General features: G+C 47.9%; 1 protein-coding gene across 4 annotated transcripts in view; it reads right to left on the reverse strand.

The window, feature by feature from the left end:
- Nucleotides 1–18,330, reverse strand: part of LOC137638212 (splicing factor ESS-2 homolog) — a 322,644-nt gene that overhangs the window by 98,660 nt on the left and 205,654 nt on the right. The window contains exon 4 of one of the 4 annotated variants that reach the window (XM_068370297.1): nt 6,526–6,686. The exons of the other annotated variants lie outside the window; for them this stretch is intronic. The gene's annotated coding sequence lies outside the window, so the exon portion shown is untranslated. The remainder of the gene's footprint in view (nt 1–6,525; nt 6,687–18,330) is intronic. 4 annotated transcript variants of the gene reach the window in all.

Genomic DNA, 18,330 nt, shown 5'->3' on the forward strand with positions numbered 1-18,330 from the left:
CAAGCTCCCAAGCCAGGGGAGAAGTAACGTCGAAGGACTTATGGGTTCATCAGGCCTTGATCGACGAACAGACGTTTCCCTCCGTGGTTTCGGGTGTAACCAACTCACGTAGCCGACGTGATCACCCCACCCACACAAAGACGAGAGAGCCCATTTATTCCTCGTCTGCGGAAGAGGTTTCTCGCAGAAACCATGGACCAAATCTTGCAGCTTTTAAGTGCAAGTCGGTCCCTTCCTCGCAAGTCCAACTCCTAGGTGGAGCCATTAGCACTGGGTCAGTTCGGACTTGCTGCAGTACGACAACTGCACACCTCCCAGAGAGGCAAGGTGGTACCGCAACAGGCAGTAACTCCGTCTGTTGCCGCACCAGCTGTTTTAGACCCTCAGTCTCAACGGACAGTAGCTCCGTTTGTTGTTGTCTTTCTTAGACTCTAGTGGTCTATGCTGCAGACAATGCAGTCTCAGCTTGCGGTGTTGATGCAGGAGTTTCAGGCAGAGAAGGTTAACACACCTCCTCCTGCGAGCGCTCCTCCACCTCTGCGCAGTCCACCCTGCCAGACGTATGATGTTGAGGCTCCTCCTGCCTCCATGCGTGAGCTGCCGCATTGGGAGTTGCCAGGTACCAGCGCTATGCAGCAACCTCCACTTTCCTTGAGGCAGGAGCCTCTTGCTATGCGGCAACCTCCTCAACCCTTGAGGCAGGAGCCTCAACTCTTGAGGCAAGAGCCTCAACTCTTGAGGCAAGAACCTCAACTCTTGAGGCAAGAACCTCAACTCTTGAGGCAAGAGCCTCAACTCTTGAGGCAAGAGCCTCAACTCACCTCCTCTTCCCTTGAGGCAGGAGCCTCATGCGTTGCGGCAACCTCCTCAACCCTTGAGGCAGGAGCCTCAACTCTTGAGGCAAGAGCCTCAACTCTTGAGGCAAGAACCTCAACTCTTGAGGCAAGAGCCTCAACTCTTGAAGCAAGAGCCTCAACTCTTGAGGCAAGAGCCTCAACTCTTGAGGCAAGAGCCTCAACTCTTGAGGCAAGAGCCTCAACTCTTGAGGCAAGAACCTCAACTCTTGAGGCAAGAGCCTCAACTCACCTCCTCTTCCCTTGAGGCAGGAGCCTCATGCGTTGCGGCAACCTCCTCCATCCTTGAGGCAGCAGCCTCATGTGTTGCAGCAACCTCCACCATCCTTGAGGCAGCAGCCTCAGGCTATGCGGCATCCTCCTCAACCCATGAGGCAGGAGCCTCATGCTATGCGGCATCCTCCTCAACCCATGAGGCAGGGACCTCATGCTATGAGGAGCCTCATGCTATGCGGCATCCTCCTCAACCCATGAGGCAGGAGCCTCATGCTATGCGGCAACCTCCTCTACCCATGAGGCAGGAGCCTCATGCTATGCGGCATCCTCCTCAACCCATGAGGCAGGAGCCTCATGCTATGCGGCATCCTCCTCAACCCATGAGGCAGGAGTCTCATGCTATGAGGAGCCTCATGCTATGCGGCATCCTCCTCAAACCATGAGGCAGGAGCCTCATGCTATGCGGCAACCGCCTCAACCCATGAGGCAGGAGCCTCATACTATGCGGCATCCTCCTCAACGCATGCGGCATGAGCCTCATCCCTTGCAGCATGAGCCTCATCCCATGCAGCATGAGCCCCATACCATGCAGCATGAGCCTCATCCCATGCAGCATGAGCCTCTTCCCATGCAGCATAAGCCGCACGCCATGCAACATGCTCTGCTTACCTTACAGCATGCTCTACATACAGCATGCTCTGCATACAGCATGCTCTGCATACCTTACCGCATGCTCCTCAGTCACACATCTTTGGTTGTTGCCAACTCACTAGACTGTCAAGCAGTTTCATAACGTTGCCTTCTAGTCTGCTGCTTTTGCACCAGTGAAACCCTCACTGAGAGAACTTAGCTTTTCTCGGATATGGTTCCTGTAGATGAGAAAGTGCTATTCTCCCTCCTTCTGATATTCCCTTGAGGACTCTGTCATTTGGAGAGGAGCCTTTAGCTGCTTAGCCTCCTATGGACTTTTATTTAAGCATAACATGCTTCCAGGGAGGGTAATGGTTCCACTTCAGTCGCTAACCCCGTCTGTTACCACACCTGTTCCCATAGACCTTGAGCTTTGTTGCAAGACATGCAGTCCAAGCTTAGTCCTTGTTAGAGGATTTTTTTGTTTACGGAGTCAGTGTGTCACTGGGAAGACGTTCAACAACCAGCAGAAGTGACTTGTTGTGACACAGTGCGGCAACCTCAGCAACCCGATAAGGAGTTGTCTGTACGACCCAGACAGTCTAGACAGCTTCGGGTTGTCGCTGTACTTCCTCGCTTCCCCATGGTTGACAGTTCACAGACTGTGCAGCAGTACCATGATCTTGTGTCCGGCTCCGTCAGACGACTAGCTTTTAAGAGCTCCCACAAGTCGTCGCTGTCTGGAGATTCTCAGATGGACTATGGATCTGACCAAGGAACTGGGCCTCCTGGTCAATTTTGAGGAGTCTCAGCTCGTCCCATCCCAGACCATTGTCTACCTGGGTATGGATCTTCAGAGTCGAGCTTTTCGGGCTTTTCCGTCGGCCCCAAGGATCTACTAAGCCCTAGAATGCATCCAGAGCATGCTGAGAAGGAACCGATGCTCAGTCAGGTAGTGGATGAGTCTAACAGGGACACTTTCATCGCTGGCCCTGTTCATCGAGTTAGGGAGACGCCACCTCCTCCCCCTTCAGTATCATCTAGCGGCTCCCTGGATAAAGGACATGACGCTAGAGACGGTCTCAGTTCCTGTTTCCGAAGAGAGGAGGTCTACTCTCACGTGGTGAAAGAACAGCTTTCTTCTCAAGGAAGTCTACCTTTGGCTGTTCAGAAACCCGACCGCCGTCTCTTCTCTGACGCATCAGACACGGGCTGGGGTGCGACTTTGGACGGACAGGAATGCTCGGGAACATGGAATCAGGATCTAAGGACACTTCACATCTATTGCAAGGAGCTGTTGGCGGTTCATCTGGCCTTGATAAACTTCAAGTCCCTCCAGCTTAACAAGGTGGTGGAGGTGGACTCTGACAACACCACAGCCTTGGCTTACATCTCCAAGCAGGGAGGGACTCATTCGTGGAAGTTGTTCTAGATCGCAAGGGACCTCCTCATCTGGTCAAAAGATCGAAAGCTCACGCTGGTAACGAGGTTCATTCGGGGCGATATGAATGTCATGGCAGATCGCCTTAGCCGGAAGGGTCAGGTCATCCCCACAGAGTGGACCCTTCACAAGAATGTTTGCAGCAGACTTTGGGCCCTGTGGGGTCAGCCAACCATAGATCTGTTCGCTACCTCGATAACCTAGAGGCTCCCGTTGTATTGTTCTCCGATTCCAGACCCAGCAGCAGTTCACGTGGATGCTTTTCTGCTGGATTGGTCCCATCTCGACCTGTATGCATTCCCGCCGTTCAAGATTGTCAACAGGGTACTTCAGAAGTTCGCCTCTCGCAAAGGGACACAGCTGACGTTGGTTGGCTCCACTCTGGCCCGCGAGAGAATGGTTCATAGAGGTACTGCAATGGCTGGTCGACATTCCCAGGACTCTTCCTCTAGGAGTGGACCTTCTACGTCTACCTCATGTAAAGAAGGTACACCCAAACCTCCACGCTCTTCGTCTGACTGCCTTCAGACTTTCGAAAGACTCTCAAGGGATAGGGGCTTTTCGAAGGAGGCAGCCAGAGCGATTGCCAGAGCAAGGAGGACATCCACTCTCAGAGTCTATCAGTCTAAAGGGGAAGTCTTCCGAAGCTGGTACAAGGCCAATGCAGTTTCCTCAACCAGTACCACTGTAACCCAGATTGCTGACTTCCTGTTACATCTAAGGAACGGAAGATCCCTTTCAGCTCCTACGATTAAGGGTTACAGAAGTATGTTGGCAGCGGTTTTCCGCCACACAGGCTTGGATCTTTCCACCAACAAAGATCTACAGGACCTCCTTAGGTCTTTTGAGACCTCAAAGGAACGTCGGTTGTCCACTCCAGGCTGGAATCTAGACGTGGTCCTAAGGTTCCTTATGTCATCAAGATTTGAACCTCTCCAATCAGCCTCTTTTAAGGACCTCACATTAAAAACTCTTTTCCTCGTGTGCTTGACAACAGCTAAAAGAGTAAGTGAGATCCACGCCTTCAGCAGGAACATAGTTTTCACATCTGAAACGGCTACATGTTCCTTGCAGCTCGGTTTTTTGCTAAACGAGCTTCCTTCACGTCCTTGGCCTAAGTCGTTCGAGATCCCAAGCCTGTCCAACTTGGTGGGGGACGAACTGGAGAGAGTACTTTGCCCAGTTAGAGCTCTTAGGTACTATCTAAAAAGGTCATAACCTTTACGAGGACAATCAGAAGCCTTATGGTGTGATATCAAGAAGCCTTCTCTTCCAAGGTCTAAGAACTCAGTTTCTTACCTATTCAGGCTCCTGATTAGGGAAGCACATTCTCATCTGAAGGAAGAAGACCTTGCTTTGCTGAAGGTAAGGACACATGAAGTGAGAGCTGTGGCTACTTCAGCGGCCTTCAAACAGAACCGTTCTCTGCAGAGTGTTATGGATGCAACCTATTGGAGAAGCAAGTCAGTGTTCGCATCATTCTATCTCAAAGATGTCCAGTCTCTTTACGAGAACTGCTACACCCTGGGACCATTCGTAGCAACGAATGCAGTAGTAGGCGGGGGCTCAGCCACTACATTCCCATAATCCCATAACCCTTTTAACCTTTCTCTTGAATACTTTTTATGGGTTGTACAGTCGGCTAAGAAGCCTTCCACATCCTTGTTGATTTGGCGGGTGGTCAATTCTTTCTTGAGAAGCGCCGAGGTTAAAGGTTGTGATGAGGTCCTTTAGTATGGGTTGCAGCCCTTTATACTTCAGCACCTAAGAGTCGTTCAGCATCCTATGAGGACCGCTACGCTCAGTAAGGAAGACGTACTTAATAAAGGCAGAGTAATGGTTCAGGTCGTCTTCCTTACCAGGTACTTATTTATTTCATGTTATTTTTGAATAACTAATAAAATAAAATACGGGATACTTAGCTTCTTTGTTAACATGTATGCTGATCTCCACCCACCACCCTGGGTGTGAATCAGCTACATGATTATCGGGTAAGATTAATATTGAAAAATGTTATTTTCATTAGTAAAATAAATTTTTGAATATACTTACCCGATAATCATGATTTAATTGACCCACCCTTCCTCCCCATAGAGAACCAGTGGACCGAGGAAAAAATTGAGGTGGTGTTGACAAGAAGTACTGGAGTACCTGACCACAGATGGCGCTGTTGTGTTCACCCCCACCTGTATAGCGATCGCTGGCGTATCCCGACCGTAGATTTCTGTCGGCAACAGAGTTGACAGCTACATGATTATCGGGTAAGTATATTCAAAAATTTATTTTACTAATGAAAATAACATTTCTTTTAAATATTTCACTCTAATTTTTCAATACAGTACTTCTTATATCATTTATTTATTTCCTTGGTTCCTATCCTCACTGGGCTATTTTTCCCTGTTGGAGCCCTTGGACTTATAGCATCTTTCTTTTCCAACTAGGGTTGTAACTTATCTAGTAATAATAGTAATAATAATAATAATAATTAAAATAATAACACTTTCTCCTATAAAGATAATTGATTTGACAAGTAATAGGAAACTACATACAGTACAGTACACCCCAAGAATAGCATCTGATGGTAAATATATTTACTCCTCATGAAGAAAATAAGAAGTGGTTCTAATACATTTATTAATACTTTATTAAGAAAGTTTCCGCCTGTGCGAACCAACTACGCAACCCAAGTTCTGTACAAGAAATATGCCCTTAACCCATTCCTTAAGTCTGGAACTACGAGGAGCCTTGTACAGTAGTCAATATGCTTAATTTATTTCCTTATTTCCTTATTTCCTTTCCTCACTGAGCTATCATTCCCTGTTGGAGCCCTTGAGCTTATACCATCCTGCTTTTCCAACTAGGGTTGTAGATTAGCAAATAATAATAATGATAACAACACAGCAAAAAATTAAAAGGAAAAGAATAAGCCTAATATAACTTTACCTATAGTTCACCTTCTGGATATTCTGCTAGTGTCCACAATTATTATAATGATTTAATTTACACAGCAAAAGGACCAACCTTTCCTGGAAGCGTTGGAGCACTTAATAATGTCTGTTTTAAGCAATTTTTCTCTTATATTTTACATCCCGTGATGACCAGCAATAACGCAAAACGAAGAGGCGTATTTTGATGTCTCCATGTACCTCGTTGCCGACATCTTAATGGACTACATAATGTTTTGAATAACTGCCATCTACTAGTTGAAGTTTGAAATATAAACTGGAGTACTTTACTTCATTAAGGAAAAATGCCATTAAATCTGAATAAATTTATACAGCGATAAGCATTGGAAATGCTAATAACCCCTCTTCTACGTAACTGTAAATGTCCAAACCTCAACCTGGCGTGCCTCTCGACCCGTAAACCAACCACGCGACTCACCGTCGGGTACGAACATCACCGAGTTGAACGTCCTGAACTTCCAGTTTTCCACCTGCTTGGGTCTGGAGTCGTGACGCTTACTCCCGCTGCTCGTCCGTTGGTAAACTCAGGTTCGGCGTGTAGTCCTTAGGATGTTCCTCCGCTTCAAACATCCAGGCGTGCTGAGTTCCAAAAATGGAGATGCAGAGTTCCATTAATCAGTAAATAATGTTTTTACGTTGATCACGCTGACATGTCTCTTTTTACAGTTTATTTAAGAAAGATCTATTTTAATGTTACTGTTCTTAAAATGTTATATTAATTGTTCATTAGTTCTATGCTATTTCTTCCTATTGGAGCCTTTGCTCTGCTTTTCCAATTAGGGTTGTAGCCTACCTAGTAATAATAATAATAATAATAATAATAATAATAATAAAAATGACGACGTTACGATTATCATTCACAATGATGAAATACTCTTATGGAGTAGAGAGCATGAAAAATTGCATATGAAAAGCAGAATTAAAATAAAAAGTCTTTAAAGTAATCTGTATTATCCCTAACTAGACAAACCATTGTTCTTTGATAAGGAGATTCATCCTCATGAAGGGAAGAAGTCCCTATAACCATAACTGGCGGAATCACTTTCCTGGGATTTGTCAAAGCACTTGGTCCTGTGAAGGAGCAGATTTGATGAATCCTGTGAACCTCCTAACACCCTGAGCAAGATGATGTCCCAGGTGTTAGGTTAGGTTTCTACCAAGTGATTGATAGTCAAGGATGAACGCATATCTGTGTTCGTAATATTAGGCTTGCAGTTAATTCTAATAGTCAGGCCTTCTCCATCATTAGGTTCAATACTACACAGTATTCTAAAAGTTTTATTTCACCCGTGACCAAGTTGTGGAATGATCTTCCTAATTGGGTAGCTGAATCAATGGAACTTGAAAAGTTCTAATTTGTAGCAAGTGTTTTCATGTTGAACAGGATGATATAAGTCTTTTTATAGTTTATATATGAAATATATTTTAATGTTATTATTTTTAAAATATTTTATTTTAATTGTTCATTACTTCTTATATCATTTATTTATTTCCTTATTTCCTTTACTCACTGGGCTATTTTTGCCTGTTGTAGCCCTTGGGCTTATGGCATCTTGCTTTTACAACTAGGGTTGTAGTTTAGCTAGTAATAATAATAATAATAATAATAATAGTTATAATAATAATAAAGATTATATGTTGTCTGAATGTACAGTGCTGTCATTTATGAGAAGTGGGTTTGTATACACTCTCTCCATCCTTGCCCTCATCTGGGATGATGTTGGAAATACTTCTGAACAAAACTCATCTAAAAGAAAAGTTGCTTGATTCTGATGCTCAAATACATACAGCACATAACGACAAGAACGCTGCACTCCAAGGGAGAAGAAAAAGATGACGAGAGGAAAGCCAATCATGCTTACCATTTTTCCTGATATCAAAAAGTCTCTAGGTAATATTTGGCAACATTACTGGAATTCTGTTGATCAGAATAAGATGAAGATCTCAAATGCAATACTATACATCCATGGAAATATGGTAACTACCCTCTGTTGCCTTAAAATTGGGCGCACATGTTGAATATATAAGTTCCTGACTGGCAGGTGTCAGCCATTGTGTTATAATTGCGCGGTTCCCCTGACTGTTAGGCATTTACTTAATGAACGTCCCATTCTTGTGGATATTGGAGAACAATTTCTCTCTGAAGCTCATAATGAGGATGGTAGGTAAATCCTCAACAAAATTCTTGTAAGAGATGTTCTATGTGATTCCAGTGGCATTCTTATATTCGTATTGGAAACTGACCTTCTTATTCATTTTTTAGTATATTAAATTTTAAATGTTTTGTTAAGTTATTCATTTATTTTTTGTTTTTATCTTACGTTATCAATTCTCCAGTCAGCACCAATGATCACTAATGTCATGATGCCAGATAATTACTATTCATTCATTCATACCTCTCGCTCTAGACTTACGTCGCGACAGCTGACACGAGATGATTCTCCTCTCCGAGGGAGCTAGATTTATTATAGAGCCTGTTGAAAATCTACCAATTAATCAAGGGTAAAGATATCCAAGGATTATGAGGGTATTCTCCAAATGATAGTAGGAGATGACGGTTGTCTGTCATCTCCAGACTGCTGCTTTCAAGTCCTGCACTGAAAGCTACGGCTGATCCGAAACCCATGGATTTGTGCGTTCGTAGAGTCATTTAGTCTGCCTATCCGTGACATTAATTCCCATTGCAGATTGTATTGCACTGCAACCAATAGTTAGAATTTTATTTCATGGCTGGATAAAATTGAAACATGGTAGGAACTGAAGAAGGTGGACAGCTTGGTGTGCAGAAGTACAAGCAAATGCCTGGAATTTAGGAAACAGAGCAATATTTCGCCTGTTGTACCAGCTATGTGGATCAATAGAATTTGTTGTTTTTTCGAATGTACATTTCCAAATCAATGCTAATGATAACAATATAATTTCTTTGGGATCTAGTGCCACATTTCATTGATTTTTGCTAAAGATTCAATTCTAAGCTATCGGAGTATCTGTTGACTATGTACATTCAGCGCCTTTATTAATGCCAATTGCTTAGCATTCTTCCTTATACTTCTTTCTCATTCTCCTTGGTCCCTTGTCACTTATACATTCAACTTCTTCAACATTACAGTACTCACATAAAGCCATGTAGATGAGCCAGGCGAAGTTCTATGCTTCGGTGACCTTTACTTCTTACTCGGAGTGGCAGGCGCCACATTTGAAGGGTCGCCATGAGATAAAGAAGGCCCCAGGAACAGGTGAAGTGTAGAGGGAAGGATCCTCTGCTGCAACATGCAAGGACATGACGAGGGGCACAGCATTCACGTCTCTCCTTTAAAGGCGGTACAGCCATAGAAGAGGGCGCAGGAAGGGAAGATGTCCGAGTCCAAGTGGCATGTAACACCTAAAGAAACTTCTTGACTTACAGGGCGCCATCAATACCTTTAGAAGGCAACAACTTACAAAGATCAGTCAATGCGATAGTACACTAATGGTACTGTATGAAGCAAAGGGGTATTAATTTTTCTAAGAGAATGCAATACTTGTCTCACTCAAAACAATCCCTGTGTGTATGGCAGGGTTTTACTTCCTCTTACTAATTCCTCACAAAAACCTAGCCCTGAAGGAAGTTGAAGATGCAGTGAAGAAGGTACTAAAGAACTTCTTTAGCATCAGCCTGGACGTTGCCACCCTTGTCCTGATGAACCCCTCTTAGATTTCTTCCTCTCCTTTGAGAATTCTCCCCACTGAAGAGGAGGAAAATCCCTACAATAATCACAGGGATATTAATGTGTGCAGTCATACCCCTCTGCAAAAGCTAATAAGTCGGGATCCACATCTGGCTATCATTATCAATATCATTAATTCATAAGCTAAAACCCTAGTTGGAAAAGCAGGATGCAACAAGATCAGGGGTTCCAACAGGGAAAATAGTTCAGTGAGGAAAGGAAATAAACAAAAATAAAATATTTTAAGAGGAGCAACAACATTAAAATAGATATCTCCTATATAAACTATAAAAAACTTAACAAAACAAGAGGAAGAGAAACAAGATAGAATAGTGTGCCCGAGTACCCTCAAGCAAGAGAACTCCAACCCAAGACAGTGGAAGACCATGGTACAGAGGCTATGACACTACCCAAGACTATAGAGCAATGGTTTGATTTTGGAGTGTCCTTCTCCTAGAGGAGCTGCTTACCATAGCTAAAGAGCCTCTTCTACCCATACAAAAAGTAAAGTGGCCACTGAACAATTACAGTGTAGTAAGAAGAATTGTCTGGTAATTTCAGTGTTGTTAAGTGTATGAGGACAGAGGAGAATATGCAAAGAATAGGCCAGACTATTCGGTTTGTTAGTGTGTTGGTAAAGGGAATATGAACCAAAACCAGAGAGAAGAATCCAATGTACTACTCATGTACCAGCCACAATTATGGCCCAGACAAAGCCGCACATCTGCCCATTGAAACGCCATAATCAACAAATAGCAAAAATGACAAATTCGAAGATAATTTGTATTTTTCCTAACCACACAAACCTTAGCTATTTACAAAGGGTATTACTTTTAGCGTAGCTGAAATGGCGAGCCATTAGAATTTAACGAGGGTGTATTACCCCCGCGCTAGTTAGCGGGGGGGGGGGGGGGGAGTGGTAGCTAGCTACCCCTCCTCCCCCTCACACACAGGTGAATACTCACTTTCACTTAGAGGTAGGACTTGTCTTGGGGGACAGGGCTGGCGGGCAAATATGTGTAAATAGCTAAGGTTTGTATGGTTAGGAAAAATACAAATTATCTTCGAATTTGTCATTTGTTCCGTAACCGAAATACAAACCACGCTATTTACAAAGGGTGACTTATCCCTTAGGAAGGGTGGAAAGTCCCCAGCCATACTGGCTTTGGCTTTACCCGGGGACTCAGAATCCGAGTGAGTCGCACTCGAGAAAAGGAGTCCCTGCACCTCACAAGTTCCTTGCTCCGCAAGGAACCATGTGGCCTACGTAAGCTTGTGTGTGAAGGAAGAAGTGTGACTCGTCCTAGGCAGTTGACCTGGAGTTCCAGAAGGAACTCTGGGTTAGGACGTTCCCAATACCACCTCGTCAGGGTATGGGGGACGCGACAGTATTGACTCAATACTCGGAACACAAGGAAGCATGGTTTACCTGCAGAGGTTCGAGGTCAGCTATGCAGAGACCAGGATGCTGCTTCCCCGTAGAGGGGATGATGAAGAAAGTAGTAAGGGCCAGACATACTTCTTTCGTTCATGCAGACTAAAACCTGATAACAATGCCCTCAACCTTCTGCTACCTGTCCAAAAAGGAGCCTGAGGTTAGACCAGCTGTTGTGTAGCCACCACAGAGCGATAGAAAACGTATCGAGACTCCTGTGGGTCACGCCCTGCAGGAAGCGGGCTGCGAAGGTCATCAGACGCTTCCAGACTCCTGCTTGTAGCACCTGCGTCACAGAGTAGTATTACTCGAAGGCGAGGGACATTGCGATGTATCCAACATCGTGCTGTAGGGCGACGTGACGGGGGAGAGTCTGAAGACAGGTCGAGATGAATGTCCTGGAGTCCGGGCTGAAGAGGTATACTGGTGACTCTCCCCCCATGTCCTCCTTGTGTTCCCAAATCGGCTGCAACTGAGGACAAACTGCAGCTGTTCCCAGCGCTAACCTCTCGATTCCTTACTGGCAAGAAAGAGAAGGTCTTGGGACATCAGACACAGAATGGAGACTCGAAATCTTGAATGAATCGGACCGAAGGGCCGGGACCCTCAGATTCTGAGTCTAGCCAACAACTCAGGAGCGAGCCTGAATGTTGCCTTCCCCTCTTCCTTAGAAAGGGGGGAGTAGTAAGAGACCAAGAAGATTGCTTACACACTGGCCGTGGCCAGAGTGAGCAGAAGACCCAAGGCGGAATACAATCCGAGGCCTGTCGTAAAAGGGTCTTGAGAAGATCTCTTAAAGGACTAAAAGTCCGAGCCATGCTCCAAGTTGGAGGTCTTCCTCCGACTAGGGCAGGGACGATCGTAGCTTCGCATGAGCGAGGATAGATCCAGCGGGCAGGAAAAAGTTATTCCTTTAAGCCTGAAGGTCAAGGAAAGGCTGAGCGACAGGCTTCATTGCCGAGAGCGGAAAGGAGTTTCCTCCCGCCGAAAGGCAATAAGACCGTTATTGCTGGAGAAGAAGCCTCAAGGGAAGAGGTATATCTCCCACGGCACCAACCACCTTAGACTCTTCACTTTGCCTGGGAGACCCCTGTGGATGACTATCGCAGATGACGCGACCTCCGTACCGCGACTGTAGCGGGTTGTCTCATCTAGAGGAGGAAGCGTAGTGTCTCCAGGCATGAAGCCGAAGCGACGCCCCGGTTCGGGAGAGATGTCGCAGAGTGGTTGCTTGAGTAGTCTGCGCCGTGGGAGAAGCTCTCCCGGGAGTTCCGTCAGGGGAAGCAGAGGGTCCAGAAACCGTTCTGCGCATAGTCCCAGTGGAGCTCTCCCATTGAAAGGTTGACAGACAACCTGGTCTTGTTGAGGCCCATTGTCCGCAGACAAAAAGGAGGGAAGACGCAGGCGTCGAAGTTGTCCCACCATCACCGGAATGCATCTTGCCAGAGTCTCGGGGTCTGAGACTGGGGGGAAGACTAGCGGAAGCTTGAGGTTCCAAGCTGTCGCGATCAGGTCCCCCAGACCAGCACTTGCTGGTTACCCAAGGTCAAAGACCCCTAGGTACACTCTCTCTATGAGGCTCTACTCGGATAGTCTGAGAGAAACATTCCCCTGCCTGGAATGAGAGAGCCGATGGTGGTATTGAGAGAATCTCAATCATCCCGGTATCTCTACTGCAAGATGTGAAGGTGTGAAAATGCGTCCCCTGCTGGTTAGAATGAAGTTGACGCGCAACGGGGCGACTCGGCAGGAGCTGTAGGATCTGAAGAGGGGCCAGACTAAGGCCCCTAAGCCTGCCTGAATGATGGAGAGGTATCCTTCAGGTCTTGACCATAGGCCTGGACCGGAACATGCCCCCCCCCCCCTTTCCTTTGACGAGTCCGAGAGCCGCATCAAGAATGTGGGGAAAGGACGAGAATATCCACTACCATCAAGAGGCTCCATAGGTCAACACCCATTGCAGGTCTAATAGTTCCGCTGGTCCCATAGGGCCAGGGAGTCCGGTTAAACATTGCCTGAAGCCACCGGAACTTGGATCGCCCCACATGGAACTTATCCTGAGGCGACCGTTCGGACTATAGAAGGGTCAATGAGGAAAGAAGAACTAGAAAACGTTCCAAGGTAGGGCTGAAAGCTCTGCTTGACTGAGAACAGGTACTGCGACTCTCCTCAGTCTTGCCACAGTCAACCGAAAGGAAGGCTCGGAGGATGTGGTAACAGAATCTGGCGTCCCCAGGTGGTCACCCATCCAAGTACCGACGTTGCTTAACCTCGCTGGACGGACGAGAAGCGGGGTTTCCAATGTGGTAAGGCGGTTGACTCAATATCATGGCCAGATACTCCAGATGTTGAGGCAGAGGAAGAGAAGGCTCCAAGCAAAATACCATGAGCCCACACTCATGGTAAGCATCCGGAAGCTTGTCCCGGAGCTGAAGAAGGTCGAAACCCGAGCCTACCGGAGTTGACCAGCCCTCCAAACAGCAGAGGAGGCGGAAGCCTGCACCTGAGCGGCCAAGAGGAAGGCAGGGAGAGTTCTCTGGGGAAACAAACCTGCTATGCCACGGCGGGATAGCAACACTGCATCATAAGCAGGAATACTTGCAGTCTAGGCTGAATTCGACGAGCACCCTGGAAGATGGATGGAATGGAAACTGAAAGTACCCGTCCTTCCGATCCAGGGTTTAAGGAGTCCTGTCGCCTCGTTACCAGTCTGATCGATTCTGCTGGTCTACGCTGGCCGAAGTTTGTTCGACAAACTTGATCGGGGCTGAGAGGTCGACTATGGACATCCCCTCTCAGATCCTTCCTTACAAGAAAGGATCGACTGAGGGGGCCGAGGGTGAAGCCGTCGATGATCCTAAGGAAGACCTTCGCCTAAGGTATGGATCATTCTGCCCAACCGGGCAACTCTGCTGACGCTATGGCATAGAGGTTCAGAGACACTGAATTCGCTGACAGAGACGGCAGGCGCGATATCCTTGGCTACTCACAGAGATTGTGCGGGAATGGGCATCGGGAAGCTGTCATTCGGATGAGTAACCTTAAGCATCCTCCCAGCGAAAAACCTGCAATCCTAGAGTTCGTGAACTCCTTTTAGGACTATGCCCCCCCGGGGGAGTCTCCCGTGCCATCTGTTCCTGACAGGAGGAAACTGCAATTGGACACCTTGTCCCAGTTGTCGTAGCCGATAACTTAGGCCGACGTGGTTGAAAGAAAAGGGCGCTGGAGCCCTGCAGAGTCTGGAAGAAAGAGCCTTGGAGGAGTGAAACCGGAAGTCGATTTACTACGCACAGCAGCTGTCTAAGTCTCTGTCCTTGGGCACAAACAAACTCTTCTCAAGGATGGAAGGGTGTCTGAGGTCGTCGACCTCCACAGATGAGACACCCGAAGGAAGCCCTCAGTCAGCGCGTCCAGATGGTAAAACATCGAGCTTGTCCGCAAATTAGATACTTAACGACGAAAGGCCAAGGTGCCTGAGCTCGAGAGGAGGAGAGTACCCTTGATCTTCCTGTAGCTTCCTTGAACCGAACCTCGGGCCGTAACCGAGGAGGGAAAGAACCTGGTAAGCTCCCAGAGGAAGAGGTAAGCAGTCACCCCTTGTCCGATGGAGAAATCTCGAACGGAAAGCCCCCCCGCCAAAAATCCTTCCAGGGAATGACGGGAAGGGCTAACCCAGGTTCAGGAATAGAGGAGTGTTGCTCAGATCTCCCTTAAGTTTCTCCTATTCTTGCAAGTGCCATGCTCTGTGTTTACGGGGTGAGACAGTGTTCTGGAAATACGCTCCAGAAGAACTCGCCAGGCTGGTCATGCTGCGAAAACCCCATTGGGAATAGTGGTCGCAATTGCCCTGGAGCTCGCGCGACGGGAATTCCTGGTGGTCGGCGGGCGATAACCCATAGACGAGCAATGGATACTGCAAGAAATAAGCCGACATTTGTGCGAAGAAACACTGTAGGTTCGCGCGACGGAACACCATCCGTCTGCGCGATGGAAAAAAACCGTTGGTTCGCGCGTGGGCGAACATTGGAGAGCATGAGCGTAGACGTGCAGGCACGTGGGCGTGTGGGCGCGCAGGCGAGTAGTCGCGCGGTTGCACGGGCGAGCGGTCGCGCGGGCGCGCAGGCGAGCGGTCGTGAGGGTGGGCAGGTGGATGAGAGCGAGTCCGAGGCAGCGAACGCAAGCGTTAGCGCAATGGCGAGGAAACGCGCTGCCGCGTGGGCGAGGAGGACCGCTGGCGATATGGATCAACAAGCGATCGGTGGTGAGCTGGTGAGCGCTAACGCGCAGGTTGGCGATGTCGCGTTGTGTTATGCCGACGCGATGGTCGAGCAGTATGCGCAGGTGAGCGATCGTGCGTTGGCGAGCAGTATGCGAAGGTGAGCGATCGCGAGCAGTGATCAGCATGCGCAGGGTTGCGCGATGGTGATCAGTATGCGCAGGGTTGCGTGATGGTGATCAGCATGCCAGGGTCGCGCGATGGCGATCAGCATGCGCAGGTTAGCGGTCGCGCGATGGCGAACAGCATCTGCAGGTGGGCGATCGCGTGATGGCGAACAGTATACGCAGTTGAGGGTCGCGCGATGGTGATCAGCATGCGCAGGGTTGAGCGATGGTGATCAGCATCCGCAAGTGTGCGGTCGCGCGATGGCGATCAGCATCCGCAGTTGAGGGTCGCGCGATGGCGATCAGCATCCGCAGTTGAGGGTCGCGCGATGGCGATCAGCATCCGCAGTTGAGGGTCGCGCGATGGCGATCAGCATCCGCAGTTGAGGGTCGCGCGATGGCGATCAGCATCCGCAGTTGAGGGTCGTGCGATGGCGATCAGCATGCGCAGGTGAGCTAGTAGCTGGCGAACCATGTTCCTTCAGATGTGTTGGAGAACGTTGGCTGTAACACACGTGGGCGATCCGGAGATCGCTGGCGAGCTGATGATCGCTGGCGGGCTGATGATCGCTGACGAGCTGATGATCGCTGGCGGGCTGATGATCGCTGACGAGCTGATGATCGCTGGCGAGCTGATGATCGCTGGCGAGCTGATGATCGCTGACGAGCTGATGATCGCTGACGAGCAGAAGGCTACGCGTGGAAGCCTGCGCAAAGAAGAAGAGTCCTTGACCCTGACCTGAACCGAAGTTCTAGATCGCGAGGGCGAACGTGGGCGCACAGGGCGCGTAACAGGAACCAACAGGAACCGCAGGGAAGATCATCTTGAAAGCGCTGACGAACAGGAGAGCGCTGATGAGCAGAAGGGCGCGCAGGGAAACCCTGACACGCAAGGGAAGAACCCCCGTGGGGGCAACCCTTTGCCCCGAAGGGATCGTTGTTCGCCGAGACTGATGTCCGTCGGAAGACCGCTGTCCGTCGTGCAGACCGTTGTCCGTCGGGAAGACCGTTGCCCGTCGGAAGACGAGATCAGACTGCTGTCTATCTGCACCAAGGCGGAAGATCGAGAAAAAGGAGTTGTAGGCTGCAAACGGAGATCCAAAAAGGCGCCTCAAGCACCCTTATAGGGAGATGAGAGGCCCTTACGACGAGGCGGACGGTGGGCCTTACGGTGAGGGAGGCCAACAGCAACAGCAACAGCAACAGCAACAGAAGAAACCTCCGAGGAGGAGTCTCTATGAGTGTACTCTCTCGCGAACGAAAGAGAAACACTTCGTGGAAGAGACTGGTCAGCCAGTGACCTAAAAGGAGCAATCCTCCGAAGAGGAGCTCCTGCAGTTGCCCAGCCCCTTGAGCGAAACTGCAGGTGCGACCGCTCAGCACCAAGAGCATAGTCGCACGAAAAAAAGGCAAGAGAAGAACCCCCCAAAAGGGGAAAAACTCAAGCCTGGACAGGAAAAACTTCCCTCGGAAGGAAAGTTATCCGCCCAAGGAGGCAAGCCTCCTGACTGTTTTAAAATGAACTGGAGAGCTGTCCGTCGACACGGGAGTACTACCAGTAGAAGGAGACACGCCCCTGACGAAAATACAAGGGGGGAGGCAGCAACAGCCGAATCCTCAGGACTCAACCAGACAGCTCACACCGTTGCTATATTACAGAAACGAACTAGATCGGTAACTGTAAGAAAATAAAACAAATAATATTAGTACACATTCATTCCCCCGGGAAGGCTCCGAAGAGGAATCCCGAGGGAAAGGAACAAGAATTACACAACAGGCACGTGCCCTCACAACCACTTACACTCGCGGAAGGAGAGCTATAACCAAAACAGAATTATAACAATTATAATTATGTAACTATGTAATTCAAAAATGAATGAACACTAAAGAAAGAACGAAAACCCCGAAAGGAATCGTTCAACAAGCTTAAAAACAAAAAACAACTACAATTAGATTCATAACTAATTGATACAAACGTACGGCGTAGCAACCCCCCACACGGAAAGGAAGCTAGGCTACAAGGGCGTAGTAACACGTAGTAAAAGGGTGAACGACCTCAAGAGAGAGAGAGAGAGAGAGAAAGACATAAGTCAAACTCGATCGCCACCCATAAAATACGCCGTGGTGGCCTAACTGCCGAGGCCTCCACGTAGATATCGTACACTACACACACACATCTGAAAAGGAAACTTACTTATTTCTATACTCAAATATATATACAAACATGAAAACCAGTTTACATATACAGTGATACCTCGGTAGTCGAACGACTCTATACTCGAACAATTCGGAGTTCGACCAAAATTTTCGAGAAATTTTTGCTGCGGTGCTCGACCAAAAATTCGGTACTCGACCAGCCGAACACGTGACGACCGCATGGGCTTTGTGATGATCGCGCCATCTCGGCCACTCTCGCTTGTTCGGGAAGCATCAGTTCTCTCGAGAGCGTCACTCAGACAACGCGCGATCAGCATTCGTTGTGATTTAGTGATTTTCAGTGCTTTTAATTGCTTTTTTAGCTTTCATAATGAGTCCCAAGAAAGTAATGAGTGTTAAGGGGAAGGAGAAGAGGAAAACAGTGCGAACAACGATCGAGTTGAAGAAGGAAATTATAGCGAAATATGAGAATGGTGTACGAGTGTCCGATTTAGCGGTAGAATACGGAATGGCGAAGTCGACCATTTCTACGTTTTTAAAG

This window comes from Palaemon carinicauda, chromosome 3 (assembly GCF_036898095.1).
Source record: "Palaemon carinicauda isolate YSFRI2023 chromosome 3, ASM3689809v2, whole genome shotgun sequence".
Taxonomy (NCBI): Eukaryota; Metazoa; Arthropoda; class Malacostraca; order Decapoda; family Palaemonidae; genus Palaemon; species Palaemon carinicauda.